Here is a 20,298-nt window from a genome sequence, read left to right as displayed (position 1 = left end):
ATTTCAGGACACCATCAATGTTCTTAGAACACATTCAAATTGCCAGAGAACAATATAGACAGCGTCCTCAGGACACCCCCATTTTGTTTATTTGGGAACATTTCAGAACACCGCCAGTGTTCTTAGAACACATTCAACTTGCCATCGAACAATACGGACAGCGTCCTCAGGACACCCCCATTTTGAATATTTGTGAACATTTCAGGACATCGCGAGTGTTCTTAGAACACATTCAACTTGCCATCGAACAATACGAAGAGCGTCCTCAGGACACCCCCATTTTGTTTATTTACAAACATTTCAGGACACCACGAGTGTTCTTAGAACACATTCAACTTGCCAGAGAACAATACCGACAGCGTCCTCAGGACACCCCCATTTTGTTTATTTACGAACATTTCAGAACACCGCGAGTGTTCTTAGAACACATTCAACTTCCCATGGAAAAATACGGACAGCGTCCTCACGACAACCCCATTTTGTTTATTTACAAACATTTCTGGACACCACAAGTGTTCTTAGTACACATTCAACTTGCCAGCGAACAATACGGACATCGTCGTCAGGACACCCCCTACGAACATTTCAGGACATCGCGAGTGTTCTTAGAACACTTTCAACTTCACAAGAAACAATACGGAGAGCGTCCTCAGGACACCCCCATTTTGTTTATTTGCGAACATTTCAGGACACCGCGAGTGTTCTTAGAACACATTCAACTTCCCATGGAACAATACGGACAGCAACCTCAGGACAACCCCATTTTGTTTATTTACAAACATTTCAGGACACCACAAGTGTTCTTAGAACACATTCAACTTGCCACAGAACAATACGGACAGCGTCTTCAGGACACCCCCTACGAACATTTCAGGACAAAACAAGTGTTCTTAGAACACTTTAAACTTGACAACGAAAAAAACGGACGGCGTCCTCAGAACACACCCATTTTATTTATTTACGAACATTTCAGGACACCACAAGTGTTCTTAGAACCCATTCAACTTGCAAGAGAACAATACAGACAGCGTCCTCAGAACACCCACATTTTTTTATTTGCGAACATATAGGGACACCGCGAGTGTTCTTAGAACACATTCAACTTGACAGCGAACAATACGGACAGCGTCATCAGGACATCCCCTACGAACATTTCAGGACACCGCGAGTGTTCTTAGAACACTTTCAACTTGACAACGAACAATACGGACAGCGTCCTCAGTACACCCCCATTTTGTTTATTTACAAACATTTCAGGACACCATCAATGTTCTTAGAACACATTCAAATTGCCAGAGAACAATACGGACAGCGTCCTCAGGACACCCCCATTTTCTTTATTTACGAACATTTCAGAACACTGCCAGTGTTCTTAGAACACTTTAAACTTCACACCGAGCAATACGGACAGCGTCCTGAGAACACCCCCATTTTGTTTTTTTATGAACATTTCAGGACCCCACGAGTGTTCTTAGAACACATTCAAATTGCCAGAGAACAATACAGACAGCATCCTCAGGAAACCCCCATTTTGTTTATTTGTGAACATTTCAGGACACCGCAAGTGTTCTTAGAACACATTCAACTTGCCATCAAACAATACGGAGAGCGTCCTCACGACACCCCCATTTTGTTTATTTACGAACATTTCAGGACAACACGAGTGTTCTTAGAACACATTCAACTTGCCAGAGAACAATACCGACAGCGTCCTCAGGACACCCCCATTTTGTTTATTTACGAACATTTCAGAACACCGCGAGTGTTCTTAGAACACATTCAACTTCCCATGGAACAATACGGACAGTAACCTCAGGACAACCCCATTTTGTTTATTTACAAACATTTCAGGACACCACAAGTGTTCTTAGAACACATTCAACTTGCCAGGGAACAATACGGACAGCGTCTTCAGGACACCCCCTACGAACATTTCAGGACAAAACAAGTGTTCTTAGAACACTTTAAACTTGACAACGAAAAAAACGGACGGCGTCCTCAGAACACACCCATTTTATTTATTTACGAACATTTCAGGACACCACAAGTGTTCTTAGAACCCATTCAACTTGCAAGAGAACAATACGGACAGCGTCCTCAGAACACCCACATTTTTTTATTTGCGAACATATCAGGACACCGCGAGTGTTCTTAGAACACATTCAACTTGACAGCGAACAATACGGACAGCGTCATCAGGACATCCCCTACGAACATTTCAGGACACCGCGAGTGTTCTTAGAACACTTTCAACTTGACAACGAACAATACGGACAGCGTCCTCAGTACACCCCCATTTTGTTTATTTACAAACATTTCAGGACACCATCAATGTTCTTAGAACACATTCAAATTGCCAGAGAACAGTACAGACAGCGTTCTCAGGACACCCCCATTTTTTTTTATTTGGGAACATTTCAGAACACCGCCAGTGTTCTTAGAACACATTCAACTTGCCATCGAACAATACGGACAGCGTCCTCAGGACACCCCCATTTTGAATATTTGTGAACATTTCAGGACACCGCGAGTGTTCTTAGAACACATTCAACTTGCCATCGAACAATACGAAGAGCGTCCTCAGGACACCCCCATTTTGTTTATTTACAAACATTTCAGGACACCACGAGTGTTCTTAGAACACATTCAACTTGCCAGAGAACAATACCGACAGCGTCCTCAGGACACCCCCATTTTGTTTATTTACGAACATTTCAGAACACCGCGAGTGTTCTTAGAACACATTCAACTTCCCATGGAACAATACGGACAGCGTCCTCACGACAACCCCATTTTGTTTATTTACAAACATTTCTGGACACCACAAGTGTTCTTAGAACACATTCAACTTGCCAGCGAACAATACGAACATCGTCGTCAGGACACTCCCTACGAACATTTCAGGACATCGCGAGTGTTCTTAGAAAACTTTCAACTTCTCAAGGAACAATACGGACAGCGTCCTCAGATCACCCCCATTTTGTTTATTTACGAACATTTCAGGACACCGCGAGCGATCTTAGAACACATTCAACTTGCCATCGAACAATACGGACAGCGTCCTCAGGACACCCCATTTTCTTTATTTATGAACATTTCAGAACACCGCAAGTGTTCTTAGAACACTTTAAACTTCACAACGAACAATACGGACAGCGTCCTCAGGACACCCCCATTTTGTTTATTTGCGAACATTTCAGGACACCGCGAGTGTTCTTAGAACACATTCAACTTCCCATGGAACAATACGGACAGCGTCCTCGGGACAACCCCATTTTGTTTATTTACAAACATTTCTGGACACCACAAGTGTTCTTATAACACATTCAACTTGCCAGCGAACAATACGGACATCGTCGTCAGGACAGCCCCTACGAACATTTCAGGACACCGCGAGTGTTCTTAGAACGCTTTCAACTTCACAAGGAACAATACGGACAGCGTCCTCAGGACATCCCCATTTTGTTTATTTGCGAACATTTCAGGACACCGCGAGTGTTCTTAGAACACATTCAACTTGCCATCGAACAATACGGAAAGCGTCTTCAGGACACCCCATTTTCGTTATTTGTGAACATTTCAGAACACCGCAAGTGTTCTTAGAACACTTTAAACTTCACAACGAACAATACGGACAGCGTCCTGAGAACACCCCCATTTTCTTTTTTTACGAACATTTCAGGACACCATGAGTGTTCTTAGAACACATTCAAATTGCCAGAGAACAATACGGACAGCGTCTTCAGGACACCCCCTACGAACATTTCAGGACACCACAACAGTTATTAGAACACTTTCAACTTGACAACAAACAATATGGACAGCATCCTCAGAACACCCCCATTTTCTTTATTTGCGAACATTTCAGGACACCGCGAGTGTTCTGAGAACACATTCAACTTGCAAGAGAACAATACAGACATCGTCCTCAGTACACCCCCATTTTTTTATTTGAGAACATTTCAGGACACCGCAAGTGTTCTTCGAACACATTCAACTTGCCAGTGAACAATACGGACAGCGTCTTCAGGACACCCCCTACGAACATTTCAGGACACCACGAGGGTTCTTAGAACACTTTCAACTTGAGAACGAACAATACGGACAGCGTCCTCAGGACACCCCCATTTTGTTTATTTGCGAACATTTCAGGACACCGCGAGTGTTCTGAGAACACATTCAACATCCCATCGAACAATACGGACAGCGTCCTCAGGACACCCCTATTTTGTTTATTTACGAACATTTCAGGACACTGCCAGTGTTCTTAGAACACATTCAACTTCCCATCGAACAATACGCACAGCGTCCTCAGGACACCCCCATTTTTTTTATTTACGAACATTACAGGACACCACGAGTGTTCTTAGAACACATTCAACTTGCCAGGGAACAATACGGACAGCGTCTTAAGGACACCCCCTACGAACATTTCAGGACACTGCGAGTGTTTTAGAACACTTTAAACTTGACAACGAACACAACGGACAGCGTCCTCAGAACACCCCCATTTTGTTTATTTACGAACATTTCAGGACCCCACAAGTGTTCCTAGAACACATTCAACTTGCAAGAGAACAATACGGACAGCGTCCTCAGAACACCCCCATTTTTTTATTTGCGAACATTTCAGGACACCACGAGTGTTCTTAGAACACCTTCAACTTGCCAGCGAACAATACGGACAGCATCTTCAGGAAACCCCCTACGAACATTTCAGGACACTGCAATTATTCTTAGAACACTTTCAACTTGAAAACGAACAATACAGACAGCATCCTCAGGACACCCCCATTTTGTTTATTTGCGAACATTTCAGGACGCCGCGAGTGTTCTTAGAAAACATTCAACTTGCCATCGACCAATACGGACAGCGTCCTCAGACCCCCCCCAATTTGTTTATTTGCAAACATTTCAGGACACCGCGAGTGTTCTTAGAACACATTCAACTTGCCTTTGAACAATATGGACAGCGTCCTCAGGACACCCTCGTTTTGTTTATTTACAAACCTTTCAGAACACCGCAAGTGTTCTTAGAACACACTCAACTTCCCATCAAACAATACGGACAGCGTCCTCAGGACAACACCATTTTGTTTATTTACAAACATTTCAGGACACCACGAGTGTTCTTAGAACACATTCAACTTGCCACAGAACAATATGGACAGCGTCTTCAGGACACCCCCTACGAACATTTCAGGACAAAACAAGTGTTCTTAGAACACTTTAAACTTGACAATGAAAAAAACGGACAGCGTCCTCAGCACACCCCCATTTTGTTTATTTACGAACATTTCAGGACACCACAAGTGTTCTTAGAACACATTCAACTTGCCGGAGAGCAATACGGACAGGGTCCTCAGAACACCCCCATTTTGTTTATTTACGAACATATCAGGACACCGCAAGTGTTCTTGGAACACATTCAACTTGCCATCAAACAATATGGACAGCGTCGTCAGGACACCCCTTGCGAACATTTCAGGACACCGCGAGTGTTCTTAGAACACTTTCAACTTGACAACGAACAATACGGACAGCGTCCTCAGTACACCCCCAGTTTGTTTATTTGCGAACATTTCAGGACACCGCAAGTGTTCTTAGAACACATTCAACTTGCCATCGAACAATACGGACAGCGTCCTGAGAACACCCCCATTTTCTTTATTTACGAACATTTCAGAACACTGCCAGTGTTCTTAGAACACTTTAAACTTCACACCGAACAATACGGACAGCGTCCTGAGAACACCCCCATTTTGTTTTTTTATGAACATTTCAGGACACCACGAGTGTTCTTAGAACACATTCAAATTGCCAGAGAACAATACAGACAGCATCCTCAGGACACCCCCATTCTGTTTATTTGTGAACATTTCAGGACACCGCGAGTGTTCTTAGAACACATTCAACTTGCCATCGAACAATACGGAGAGCGTCCTCAGGACACCCCCATTTTGTTTATTTACGAACATTTCAGGACAACACTAGTGTTCTTAGAACACATTCAACTTGCCAGAGAACAATACCGACAGCGTCCTCAGGACACCCCCATTTTGTTTATTTACGAACATTTCAGAACACCGCCAGTGTTCTTAGAACACATTCAACTTCCCATGGAACAATACGGACAGCAACCTCAGGACAACCCCATTTTGTTTATTTACAAATATTTCAGGACACCACAAGTGTTCTTAGGACACCTTCAACTTGCCAGGGAACAATACGGACAGCGTCTTCAGGACACCCCCTACGAACATTTCAGGACAAAACAAGTGTTCTTAGAACACTTTAAACTTGACAACGAAAAAAACGGACGGCGTCCTCAGAACACAGCCATTTTATTTATTTACGAACATTTCAGGATACCACAAGTGTTCTTAGATCCCATTCAACTTGCAAGAGAACAATACGGACAGCGTCCTCAGAACACCCACATTTTTTTATTTGCGAACATATCAGGACACCGCGAGTGTTCTTAGAACACATTCAACTTGACAGCGAACAATACGGACAGCGTCATCAGGACATCCCCTACGAACATTTCAGGACACCGCGAGTGTTCTTAGAACACTTTCAACTTGACAACGAACAATACGGACAGCGTCCTCAGTACACCCCCATTTTGTTTATTTACAAACATTTCAGGACACCATCAATGTTCTTAGAACACATTCAAATTGCCAGAGAACAATACGGACAGCGTCCTGAGAACACCCCCATTTTGTTTTTTTATGAACATTTCAGGACCCCACGAGTGTTCTTAGAACACATTCAAATTGCCAGAGAACAATACAGACAGCATCCTCAGGAAACCCCCATTTTGTTTATTTGTGAACATTTCAGGACACCGCAAGTGTTCTTAGAACACATTCAACTTGCCATCAAACAATACGGAGAGCGTCCTCACGACACCCCCATTTTGTTTATTTACGAACATTTCAGGACAACACGAGTGTTCTTAGAACACATTCAACTTGCCAGAGAACAATACCGACAGCGTCCTCAGGACACCCCCATTTTGTTTATTTACGAACATTTCAGAACACCGCGAGTGTTCTTAGAACACATTCAACTTCCCATGGAACAATACGGACAGTAACCTCAGGACAACCCCATTTTGTTTATTTACAAACATTTCAGGACACCACAAGTGTTCTTAGAACACATTCAACTTGCCAGGGAACAATACGGACAGCGTCTTCAGGACACCCCCTACGAACATTTCAGGACAAAACAAGTGTTCTTAGAACACTTTAAACTTGACAACGAAAAAAACGGACGGCGTCCTCAGAACACACCCATTTTATTTATTTACGAACATTTCAGGACACCACAAGTGTTCTTAGAACCCATTCAACTTGCAAGAGAACAATACGGACAGCGTCCTCAGAACACCCACATTTTTTTATTTGCGAACATATCAGGACACCGCGAGTGTTCTTAGAACACATTCAACTTGACAGCGAACAATACGGACAGCGTCATCAGGACATCCCCTACGAACATTTCAGGACACCGCGAGTGTTCTTAGAACACTTTCAACTTGACAACGAACAATACGGACAGCGTCCTCAGTACACCCCCATTTTGTTTATTTACAAACATTTCAGGACACCATCAATGTTCTTAGAACACATTCAAATTGCCAGAGAACAGTACAGACAGCGTTCTCAGGACACCCCCATTTTTTTTTATTTGGGAACATTTCAGAACACCGCCAGTGTTCTTAGAACACATTCAACTTGCCATCGAACAATACGGACAGCGTCCTCAGGACACCCCCATTTTGAATATTTGTGAACATTTCAGGACACCGCGAGTGTTCTTAGAACACATTCAACTTGCCATCGAACAATACGAAGAGCGTCCTCAGGACACCCCCATTTTGTTTATTTACAAACATTTCAGGACACCACGAGTGTTCTTAGAACACATTCAACTTGCCAGAGAACAATACCGACAGCGTCCTCAGGACACCCCCATTTTGTTTATTTACGAACATTTCAGAACACCGCGAGTGTTCTTAGAACACATTCAACTTCCCATGGAACAATACGGACAGCGTCCTCACGACAACCCCATTTTGTTTATTTACAAACATTTCTGGACACCACAAGTGTTCTTAGAACACATTCAACTTGCCAGCGAACAATACGAACATCGTCGTCAGGACACTCCCTACGAACATTTCAGGACATCGCGAGTGTTCTTAGAAAACTTTCAACTTCTCAAGGAACAATACGGACAGCGTCCTCAGATCACCCCCATTTTGTTTATTTACGAACATTTCAGGACACCGCGAGCGATCTTAGAACACATTCAACTTGCCATCGAACAATACGGACAGCGTCCTCAGGACACCCCATTTTCTTTATTTATGAACATTTCAGAACACCGCAAGTGTTCTTAGAACACTTTAAACTTCACAACGAACAATACGGACAGCGTCCTCAGGACACCCCCATTTTGTTTATTTGCGAACATTTCAGGACACCGCGAGTGTTCTTAGAACACATTCAACTTCCCATGGAACAATACGGACAGCGTCCTCGGGACAACCCCATTTTGTTTATTTACAAACATTTCTGGACACCACAAGTGTTCTTATAACACATTCAACTTGCCAGCGAACAATACGGACATCGTCGTCAGGACAGCCCCTACGAACATTTCAGGACACCGCGCGTGTTCTTAGAACGCTTTCAACTTCACAAGGAACAATACGGACAGCGTCCTCAGGACATCCCCATTTTGTTTATTTGCGAACATTTCAGGACACCGCGAGTGTTCTTAGAACACATTCAACTTGCCATCGAACAATACGGAAAGCGTCTTCAGGACACCCCATTTTCGTTATTTGTGAACATTTCAGAACACCGCAAGTGTTCTTAGAACACTTTAAACTTCACAACGAACAATACGGACAGCGTCCTGAGAACACCCCCATTTTCTTTTTTTACGAACATTTCAGGACACCATGAGTGTTCTTAGAACACATTCAAATTGCCAGAGAACAATACGGACAGCGTCTTCAGGACACCCCCTACGAACATTTCAGGACACCACAACAGTTATTAGAACACTTTCAACTTGACAACAAACAATATGGACAGCATCCTCAGAACACCCCCATTTTCTTTATTTGCGAACATTTCAGGACACCGCGAGTGTTCTGAGAACACATTCAACTTGCAAGAGAACAATACAGACATCGTCCTCAGTACACCCCCATTTTTTTATTTGAGAACATTTCAGGACACCGCAAGTGTTCTTCGAACACATTCAACTTGCCAGTGAACAATACGGACAGCGTCTTCAGGACACCCCCTACGAACATTTCAGGACACCACGAGGGTTCTTAGAACACTTTCAACTTGAGAACGAACAATACGGACAGCGTCCTCAGGACACCCCCATTTTGTTTATTTGCGAACATTTCAGGACACCGCGAGTGTTCTGAGAACACATTCAACATCCCATCGAACAATACGGACAGCGTCCTCAGGACACCCCTATTTTGTTTATTTACGAACATTTCAGGACACTGCCAGTGTTCTTAGAACACATTCAACTTCCCATCGAACAATACGCACAGCGTCCTCAGGACACCCCCATTTTTTTTATTTACGAACATTACAGGACACCACGAGTGTTCTTAGAACACATTCAACTTGCCAGGGAACAATACGGACAGCGTCTTAAGGACACCCCCTACGAACATTTCAGGACACTGCGAGTGTTTTAGAACACTTTAAACTTGACAACGAACACAACGGACAGCGTCCTCAGAACACCCCCATTTTGTTTATTTACGAACATTTCAGGACCCCACAAGTGTTCCTAGAACACATTCAACTTGCAAGAGAACAATACGGACAGCGTCCTCAGAACACCCCCATTTTTTTATTTGCGAACATTTCAGGACACCACGAGTGTTCTTAGAACACCTTCAACTTGCCAGCGAACAATACGGACAGCATCTTCAGGAAACCCCCTACGAACATTTCAGGACACTGCAATTATTCTTAGAACACTTTCAACTTGAAAACGAACAATACAGACAGCATCCTCAGGACACCCCCATTTTGTTTATTTGCGAACATTTCAGGACGCCGCGAGTGTTCTTAGAAAACATTCAACTTGCCATCGACCAATACGGACAGCGTCCTCAGACCCCCCCCAATTTGTTTATTTGCAAACATTTCAGGACACCGCGAGTGTTCTTAGAACACATTCAACTTGCCTTTGAACAATATGGACAGCGTCCTCAGGACACCCCCGTTTTGTTTATTTACAAACCTTTCAGAACACCGCAAGTGTTCTTAGAACACACTCAACTTCCCATCAAACAATACGGACAGCGTCCTCAGGACAACACCATTTTGTTTATTTACAAACATTTCAGGACACCACGAGTGTTCTTAGAACACATTCAACTTGCCACAGAACAATATGGACAGCGTCTTCAGGACACCCCCTACGAACATTTCAGGACAAAACAAGTGTTCTTAGAACACTTTAAACTTGACAATGAAAAAAACGGACAGCGTCCTCAGCACACCCCCATTTTGTTTATTTACGAACATTTCAGGACACCACAAGTGTTCTTAGAACACATTCAACTTGCCGGAGAGCAATACGGACAGGGTCCTCAGAACACCCCCATTTTGTTTATTTACGAACATATCAGGACACCGCAAGTGTTCTTGGAACACATTCAACTTGCCATCAAACAATATGGACAGCGTCGTCAGGACACCCCTTGCGAACATTTCAGGACACCGCGAGTGTTCTTAGAACACTTTCAACTTGACAACGAACAATACGGACAGCGTCCTCAGTACACCCCCAGTTTGTTTATTTGCGAACATTTCAGGACACCGCAAGTGTTCTTAGAACACATTCAACTTGCCATCGAACAATACGGACAGCGTCCTGAGAACACCCCCATTTTCTTTATTTACGAACATTTCAGAACACTGCCAGTGTTCTTAGAACACTTTAAACTTCACACCGAACAATACGGACAGCGTCCTGAGAACACCCCCATTTTGTTTTTTTATGAACATTTCAGGACACCACGAGTGTTCTTAGAACACATTCAAATTGCCAGAGAACAATACAGACAGCATCCTCAGGACACCCCCATTCTGTTTATTTGTGAACATTTCAGGACACCGCGAGTGTTCTTAGAACACATTCAACTTGCCATCGAACAATACGGAGAGCGTCCTCAGGACACCCCCATTTTGTTTATTTACGAACATTTCAGGACAACACTAGTGTTCTTAGAACACATTCAACTTGCCAGAGAACAATACCGACAGCGTCCTCAGGACACCCCCATTTTGTTTATTTACGAACATTTCAGAACACCGCCAGTGTTCTTAGAACACATTCAACTTCCCATGGAACAATACGGACAGCAACCTCAGGACAACCCCATTTTGTTTATTTACAAATATTTCAGGACACCACAAGTGTTCTTAGGACACCTTCAACTTGCCAGGGAACAATACGGACAGCGTCTTCAGGACACCCCCTACGAACATTTCAGGACAAAACAAGTGTTCTTAGAACACTTTAAACTTGACAACGAAAAAAACGGACGGCGTCCTCAGAACACAGCCATTTTATTTATTTACGAACATTTCAGGATACCACAAGTGTTCTTAGATCCCATTCAACTTGCAAGAGAACAATACGGACAGCGTCCTCAGAACACCCACATTTTTTTATTTGCGAACATATCAGGACACCGCGAGTGTTCTTAGAACACATTCAACTTGACAGCGAACAATACGGACAGCGTCATCAGGACATCCCCTACGAACATTTCAGGACACCGCGAGTGTTCTTAGAACACTTTCAACTTGACAACGAACAATACGGACAGCGTCCTCAGTACACCCCCATTTTGTTTATTTACAAACATTTCAGGACACCATCAATGTTCTTAGAACACATTCAAATTGCCAGAGAACAATATAGACAGCGTCCTCAGGACACCCCCATTTTGTTTATTTGGGAACATTTCAGAACACCGCCAGTGTTCTTAGAACACATTCAACTTGCCATCGAACAATACGGACAGCGTCCTCAGGACACCCCCATTTTGAATATTTGTGAACATTTCAGGACATCGCGAGTGTTCTTAGAACACATTCAACTTGCCATCGAACAATACGAAGAGCGTCCTCAGGACACCCCCATTTTGTTTATTTACAAACATTTCAGGACACCACGAGTGTTCTTAGAACACATTCAACTTGCCAGAGAACAATACCGACAGCGTCCTCAGGACACCCCCATTTTGTTTATTTACGAACATTTCAGAACACCGCGAGTGTTCTTAGAACACATTCAACTTCCCATGGAACAATACGGACAGCGTCCTCACGACAACCCCATTTTGTTTATTTACAAACATTTCTGGACACCACAAGTGTTCTTAGTACACATTCAACTTGCCAGCGAACAATACGGACATCGTCGTCAGGACACCCCCTACGAACATTTCAGGACATCGCGAGTGTTCTTAGAACACTTTCAACTTCACAAGAAACAATACGGAGAGCGTCCTCAGGACACCCCCATTTTGTTTATTTGCGAACATTTCAGGACACCGCGAGTGTTCTTAGAACACATTCAACTTCCCATGGAACAATACGGACAGCAACCTCAGGACAACCCCATTTTGTTTATTTACAAACATTTCAGGACACCACAAGTGTTCTTAGAATACATTCAACTTGCCACAGAACAATACGGACAGCGTCTTCAGGACACCCCCTACGAACATTTCAGGACAAAACAAGTGTTCTTAGAACACTTTAAACTTGACAACGAAAAAAACGGACGGCGTCCTCAGAACACACCCATTTTATTTATTTACGAACATTTCAGGACACCACAAGTGTTCTTAGAACCCATTCAACTTGCAAGAGAACAATACAGACAGCGTCCTCAGAACACCCACATTTTTTTATTTGCGAACATATAGGGACACCGCGAGTGTTCTTAGAACACATTCAACTTGACAGCGAACAATACGGACAGCGTCATCAGGACATCCCCTACGAACATTTCAGGACACCGCGAGTGTTCTTAGAACACTTTCAACTTGACAACGAACAATACGGACAGCGTCCTCAGTACACCCCCATTTTGTTTATTTACAAACATTTCAGGACACCATCAATGTTCTTAGAACACATTCAAATTGCCAGAGAACAATACGGACAGCGTCCTCAGGACACCCCCATTTTCTTTATTTACGAACATTTCAGAACACTGCCAGTGTTCTTAGAACACTTTAAACTTCACACCGAGCAATACGGACAGCGTCCTGAGAACACCCCCATTTTGTTTTTTTATGAACATTTCAGGACCCCACGAGTGTTCTTAGAACACATTCAAATTGCCAGAGAACAATACAGACAGCATCCTCAGGAAACCCCCATTTTGTTTATTTGTGAACATTTCAGGACACCGCAAGTGTTCTTAGAACACATTCAACTTGCCATCAAACAATACGGAGAGCGTCCTCACGACACCCCCATTTTGTTTATTTACGAACATTTCAGGACAACACGAGTGTTCTTAGAACACATTCAACTTGCCAGAGAACAATACCGACAGCGTCCTCAGGACACCCCCATTTTGTTTATTTACGAACATTTCAGAACACCGCGAGTGTTCTTAGAACACATTCAACTTCCCATGGAACAATACGGACAGTAACCTCAGGACAACCCCATTTTGTTTATTTACAAACATTTCAGGACACCACAAGTGTTCTTAGAACACATTCAACTTGCCAGGGAACAATACGGACAGCGTCTTCAGGACACCCCCTACGAACATTTCAGGACAAAACAAGTGTTCTTAGAACACTTTAAACTTGACAACGAAAAAAACGGACGGCGTCCTCAGAACACACCCATTTTATTTATTTACGAACATTTCAGGACACCACAAGTGTTCTTAGAACCCATTCAACTTGCAAGAGAACAATACGGACAGCGTCCTCAGAACACCCACATTTTTTTATTTGCGAACATATCAGGACACCGCGAGTGTTCTTAGAACACATTCAACTTGACAGCGAACAATACGGACAGTGTCATCAGGACATCCCCTACGAACATTTCAGGACACCGCGAGTGTTCTTAGAACACTTTCAACTTGACAACGAACAATACGGACAGCGTCCTCAGTACACCCCCATTTTGTTTATTTACAAACATTTCAGGACACCATCAATGTTCTTAGAACACATTCAAATTGCCAGAGAACAGTACAGACAGCGTTCTCAGGACACCCCCATTTTTTTTTATTTGGGAACATTTCAGAACACCGCCAGTGTTCTTAGAACACATTCAACTTGCCATCGAACAATACGGACAGCGTCCTCAGGACACCCCCATTTTGAATATTTGTGAACATTTCAGGACACCGCGAGTGTTCTTAGAACACATTCAACTTGCCATCGAACAATACGAAGAGCGTCCTCAGGACACCCCCATTTTGTTTATTTACAAACATTTCAGGACACCACGAGTGTTCTTAGAACACATTCAACTTGCCAGAGAACAATACCGACAGCGTCCTCAGGACACCCCCATTTTGTTTATTTACGAACATTTCAGAACACCGCGAGTGTTCTTAGAACACATTCAACTTCCCATGGAACAATACGGACAGCGTCCTCACGACAACCCCATTTTGTTTATTTACAAACATTTCTGGACACCACAAGTGTTCTTAGAACACATTCAACTTGCCAGCGAACAATACGAACATCGTCGTCAGGACACTCCCTACGAACATTTCAGGACATCGCGAGTGTTCTTAGAAAACTTTCAACTTCTCAAGGAACAATACGGACAGCGTCCTCAGATCACCCCCATTTTGTTTATTTACGAACATTTCAGGACACCGCGAGCGATCTTAGAACACATTCAACTTGCCATCGAACAATACGGACAGCGCCCTCAGGACACCCCATTTTCTTTATTTATGAACATTTCAGAACACCGCAAGTGTTCTTAGAACACTTTAAACTTCACAACGAACAATACGGACAGCATCCTCAGGACACCCCCATTTTGTTTATTTGCGAACATTTCAGGACACCGCGAGTGTTCTTAGAACACATTCAACTTCCCATGGAACAATACGGACAGCGTCCTCGGGACAACCCCATTTTGTTTATTTACAAACATTTCTGGACACCACAAGTGTTCTTATAACACATTCAACTTGCCAGCGAACAATACGGACATCGTCGTCAGGACAGCCCCTACGAACATTTCAGGACACCGCGAGTGTTCTTAGAACGCTTTCAACTTCACAAGGAACAATACGGACAGCGTCCTCAGGACATCCCCATTTTGTTTATTTGCGAACATTTCAGGACACCGCGAGTGTTCTTAGAACACATTCAACTTGCCATCGAACAATACGGAAAGCGTCTTCAGGACACCCCATTTTCGTTATTTGTGAACATTTCAGAACACCGCAAGTGTTCTTAGAACACTTTAAACTTCACAACGAACAATACGGACAGCGTCCTGAGAACACCCCCATTTTCTTTTTTTACGAACATTTCAGGACACCATGAGTGTTCTTAGAACACATTCAAATTGCCAGAGAACAATACGGACAGCGTCTTCAGGACACCCCCTACGAACATTTCAGGACACCACAACAGTTATTAGAACACTTTCAACTTGACAACAAACAATATGGACAGCATCCTCAGAACACCCCCATTTTCTTTATTTGCGAACATTTCAGGACACCGCGAGTGTTCTGAGAACACATTCAACTTGCAAGAGAACAATACAGACATCGTCCTCAGTACACCCCCATTTTTTTATTTGAGAACATTTCAGGACACCGCAAGTGTTCTTCGAACACATTCAACTTGCCAGTGAACAATACGGACAGCGTCTTCAGGACACCCCCTACGAACATTTCAGGACACCACGAGGGTTCTTAGAACACTTTCAACTTGAGAACGAACAATACGGACAGCGTCCTCAGGACACCCCCATTTTGTTTATTTGCGAACATTTCAGGACACCGCGAGTGTTCTGAGAACACATTCAACTTCCCATCGAACAATACGGACAGCGTCCTCAGGACACCCCTATTTTGTTTATTTACGAACATTTCAGGACACTGCCAGTGTTCTTAGAACACATTCAACTTCCCATCGAACAATACGCACAGCGTCCTCAGGACACCCCCATTTTTTTTATTTACGAACATTACAGGACACCACGAGTGTTCTTAGAACACATTCAACTTGCCAGGGAACAATACGGACAGCGTCTTAAGGACACCCCCTACGAACATTTCAGGACACTGCGAGTGTTTTAGAACACTTTAAACTTGACAACGAACACAACGGACAGCGTCCTCAGAACACCCCCATTTTGTTTATTTACGAACATTTCAGGACCCCACAAGTGTTCCTAGAACACATTCAACTTGCAAGAGAACAATACGGACAGCGTCCTCAGAACACCCCCATTTTTTTATTTGCGAACATTTCAGGACACCACGAGTGTTCTTAGAACACCTTCAACTTGCCAGCGAACAATACGGACAGCATCTTCAGGAAACCCCCTACGAACATTTCAGGACACTGCAATTATTCTTAGAACACTTTCAACTTGAAAACGAACAATACAGACAGCATCCTCAGGACACCCCCATTTTGTTTATTTGCGAACATTTCAGGACGCCGCGAGTGTTCTTAGAAAACATTCAACTTGCCATCGACCAATACGGACAGCGTCCTCAGACCCCCCCCAATTTGTTTATTTGCAAACATTTCAGGACACCGCGAGTGTTCTTAGAACACATTCAACTTGCCTTTGAACAATATGGACAGCGTCCTCAGGACACCCCCGTTTTGTTTATTTACAAACCTTTCAGAACACCGCAAGTGTTCTTAGAACACACTCAACTTCCCATCAAACAATACGGACAGCGTCCTCAGGACAACACCATTTTGTTTATTTACAAACATTTCAGGACACCACGAGTGTTCTTAGAACACATTCAACTTGCCACAGAACAATATGGACAGCGTCTTCAGGACACCCCCTACGAACATTTCAGGACAAAACAAGTGTTCTTAGAACACTTTAAACTTGACAATGAAAAAAACGGACAGCGTCCTCAGCACACCCCCATTTTGTTTATTTACGAACATTTCAGGACACCACAAGTGTTCTTAGAACACATTCAACTTGCCGGAGAGCAATACGGACAGGGTCCTCAGAACACCCCCATTTTGTTTATTTACGAACATATCAGGAAACCGCAAGTGTTCTTGGAACACATTCAACTTGCCAGCAAACAATATGGACAGCGTCGTCAGGACACCCCTTGCGAACATTTCAGGACACCGCGAGTGTTCTTAGAACACTTTCAACTTGACAACGAACAATACGGACAGCGTCCTCAGTACACCCCCAGTTTGTTTATTTGCGAACATTTCAGGACACCGCAAGTGTTCTTAGAACACATTCAACTTGCCATCGAACAATACGGACAGCGTCCTCAGGACACCCCCATTTTGTTTATTTACGAACATTTCAGGACACCACGAATGTTCTTAGAACACATTCAAATTGCCAGAGAACAATACAGACAGCGTCCTCAGGACACCCCCATTTTGTTTATTTGCGAACATTTCAGGACACCGCGAATGTTCTTAGAACACATTCAACTTGCCATCGATCAATACGGACAGCGTCCTCAGGACACCCCCATTTTCTTTATTTACGAACATTTCAGGCACCACAAGTGTTCTTAGAACACATTCAACTTGCCAGAGAACAATATGGACAGCGTCTTCAGGACATCCCCTACGAAAATTTCAGGACACCGCAAGTGTTATTAGAACACTTTAAACTTGACAACGAACAAGACGGACAGCATCCTTGTGATGCTGGAAATGCATCAGAGGGACAGGGCCTCTGAATCCTTGTCGTTTACTGATTTTTATCGTGTGATCTGTCATGTTTTCTGCCCAGGAGTCCATGTGGGACTCCTGGCAGTGCAGCTCTCTCTTTTGGTTTGGTGAACAGACCCATGGGATACCCTTAATGCACCCATGGGTAGGGGTACAACCCTGTGCCCCTAGTGTATGTTTTTTTTGGGCACCTGTGGGTGGCCCACAGAGCAGGGTATGGGCTGGTGGCAGCTCCATGCTGAATTTGACAGGTGCTCTGGGTGTCCTCCATTTTGGGATACCCAGGCCCTGCCATTGGGATCAGTTGATTCCTGATGGGAAACAAGATGGCCCCTGTGGCCTCTTGCTTTCTATTGCCTGTTACCTTGTTTTCCCAAAGTCCTGGGAAGCCCTGACTCTGTCCCTTCCCCCTGACTGGCTGTTGGGTGGAAGTTCCATATATGGTGTTGTTGTGAAGGCCCAGCTAGACTGACTGGAGCCTTCCCAGTGACTGTATGTTGTGGGTACCTCCTGTGGGTGGGACCTGGGTGAATGGAGTGTGTGACCAATATACACTCCTTGTTGTGGTTGTCTGGTTTCTGGCATGAGAGACAAAGACTGAGACAGCCCTGCCCGAAACTGGCCTGAATGCAGTGTGTAGTGTTGAATGGCTGGGTACTTGTCCCAATCCACATTCCTTGTTGTGAGTGTCTGAAAGGGAGGAGTGTGGCCTGAATGCACTGTGTGCCTGATTGGCTGACTGACTGCATGAATGCCCTTCTGTCTGATTGGCTGCTGAGTGTGTGCCAGCAGTGTGGATGAGAGTCAGAATAGTATATCTGGGGACCTCTCACCACTGGTAGAGGGGTTCAGGGAACATTCAGAAGAGTTCAGAAGAGTTCTGGAGCTGAGTCTCCACTCTAAGAGTAACTGGAACTGCTGATCCTCGACGTCCAGCTGGAAGAAGACTTGCTGTGGCATTTGCTTCGACCGATCCGAAGGCTGCCGAAATCGTCGAAGACTGACCCGAAAGAGGACCTGGTAAGGCGCCCTCTTCCCGTGCTTCGAGGGACCATCGAGCACCGCTCCATCTTCGCCGAAGCGTCCTGGAAGACAGACCCTCGAAAGGATGCCGACCCGAGACGGGACCGCCGAGGAGATCGAAGTGAAGCACCCGGACATCGACGCCGTCGAAGTCCATTGCCGTCGACCAGGGTTCGCAGGTTTGTGTAACCGCTGGAGGCCCGTCGAAGTTGTGTTGCCCAGCCGTGGGAACCACTTGACGCCGTGCCGCCGATGACCGGAGCCGTCCGCTCCTTTGCCTAAGAACATTCGAATCGAAGGACTCCCTCGTCCGCACCGTCGACCGCTTTATCCTGCCGGAGAAAGTCGAGGACGACCAACGCGCCGAGGAGAAACCTGCCGGTGGGTTTCCCGCCACCCGAAGACCACAAAGACCCGAACGACTCGACGCCCTTGTTGGGCCTCCGTCTCCACAATCTTTGCGGTCCCGAACTATTGTCACCGAGGTGCCCCGCACGCCTCTGCCTTGCAGAACGCCGACACTCCGACGCCGACGAGCACCGCTCAGACGAAGCTGCCGCCTCATCGACGCCGTTCTACCTTGTTTGTCGACGGACGTTCGACGCCCCGTGTCTCCCGCTTGAAAGGGAAGGCATTCAAGAAGGGCCGTCGATTCCCCGTCGCCGAACACCGAGTTCCTCGACGCTTCTCGACGCCGCTCGACGGTCCGTGACTCCCGCTTGAAAGGGGGTCGCTCAAGAAGGATCTGTCGACGCCTCTTCGAAGAACTTGACTCCACCAGGTACATTGGGGGGGTAAAAACATTATAGGAGGAAATAAGACTTGCAGAACAATATATGGACTGGGCTTGTGCTATATCTTTATTTTACAGGTTGCCCAGGTGGGGGGATCTCCACACAGAACTGTGTCTAGTGGTAGGGGCCAGTATTCTGCCTATTGCTCAACCATCTTATTTTCTCTCCTCTCTCTATTGCTGGTTTCACTCTATTGATCTGTGTGACATTGTTACAGTATTGTTGATGCACTTTAATGAGATCTAATACAAAGGGTGGTACCACTTTAGAATTGTATATATTTGCCATTGTTGATTTTCCTGAGTACAAAGTGAGTTATTATGATAAGTGTACATAACCTTGAATATTGATTATATAAAGACTGTGTTCTAACCAATACAGTGTGTGGACATTCCTTTGTGGGGGCTTGGGGTACACTGTACTTAAGAACCAGCCTGCATCACCTCCTGAGAAGCTAGGCCTTGATTGCTCGTCCATTGC

This window comes from Ambystoma mexicanum, chromosome 5q (assembly GCF_040938575.1).
Source record: "Ambystoma mexicanum isolate Mex_15411 chromosome 5q, UKY_AmexF1_1, whole genome shotgun sequence".
Classification (NCBI taxonomy): Eukaryota; Metazoa; Chordata; class Amphibia; order Caudata; family Ambystomatidae; genus Ambystoma; species Ambystoma mexicanum.
This window is presented reverse-complemented; position numbering follows the sequence as displayed.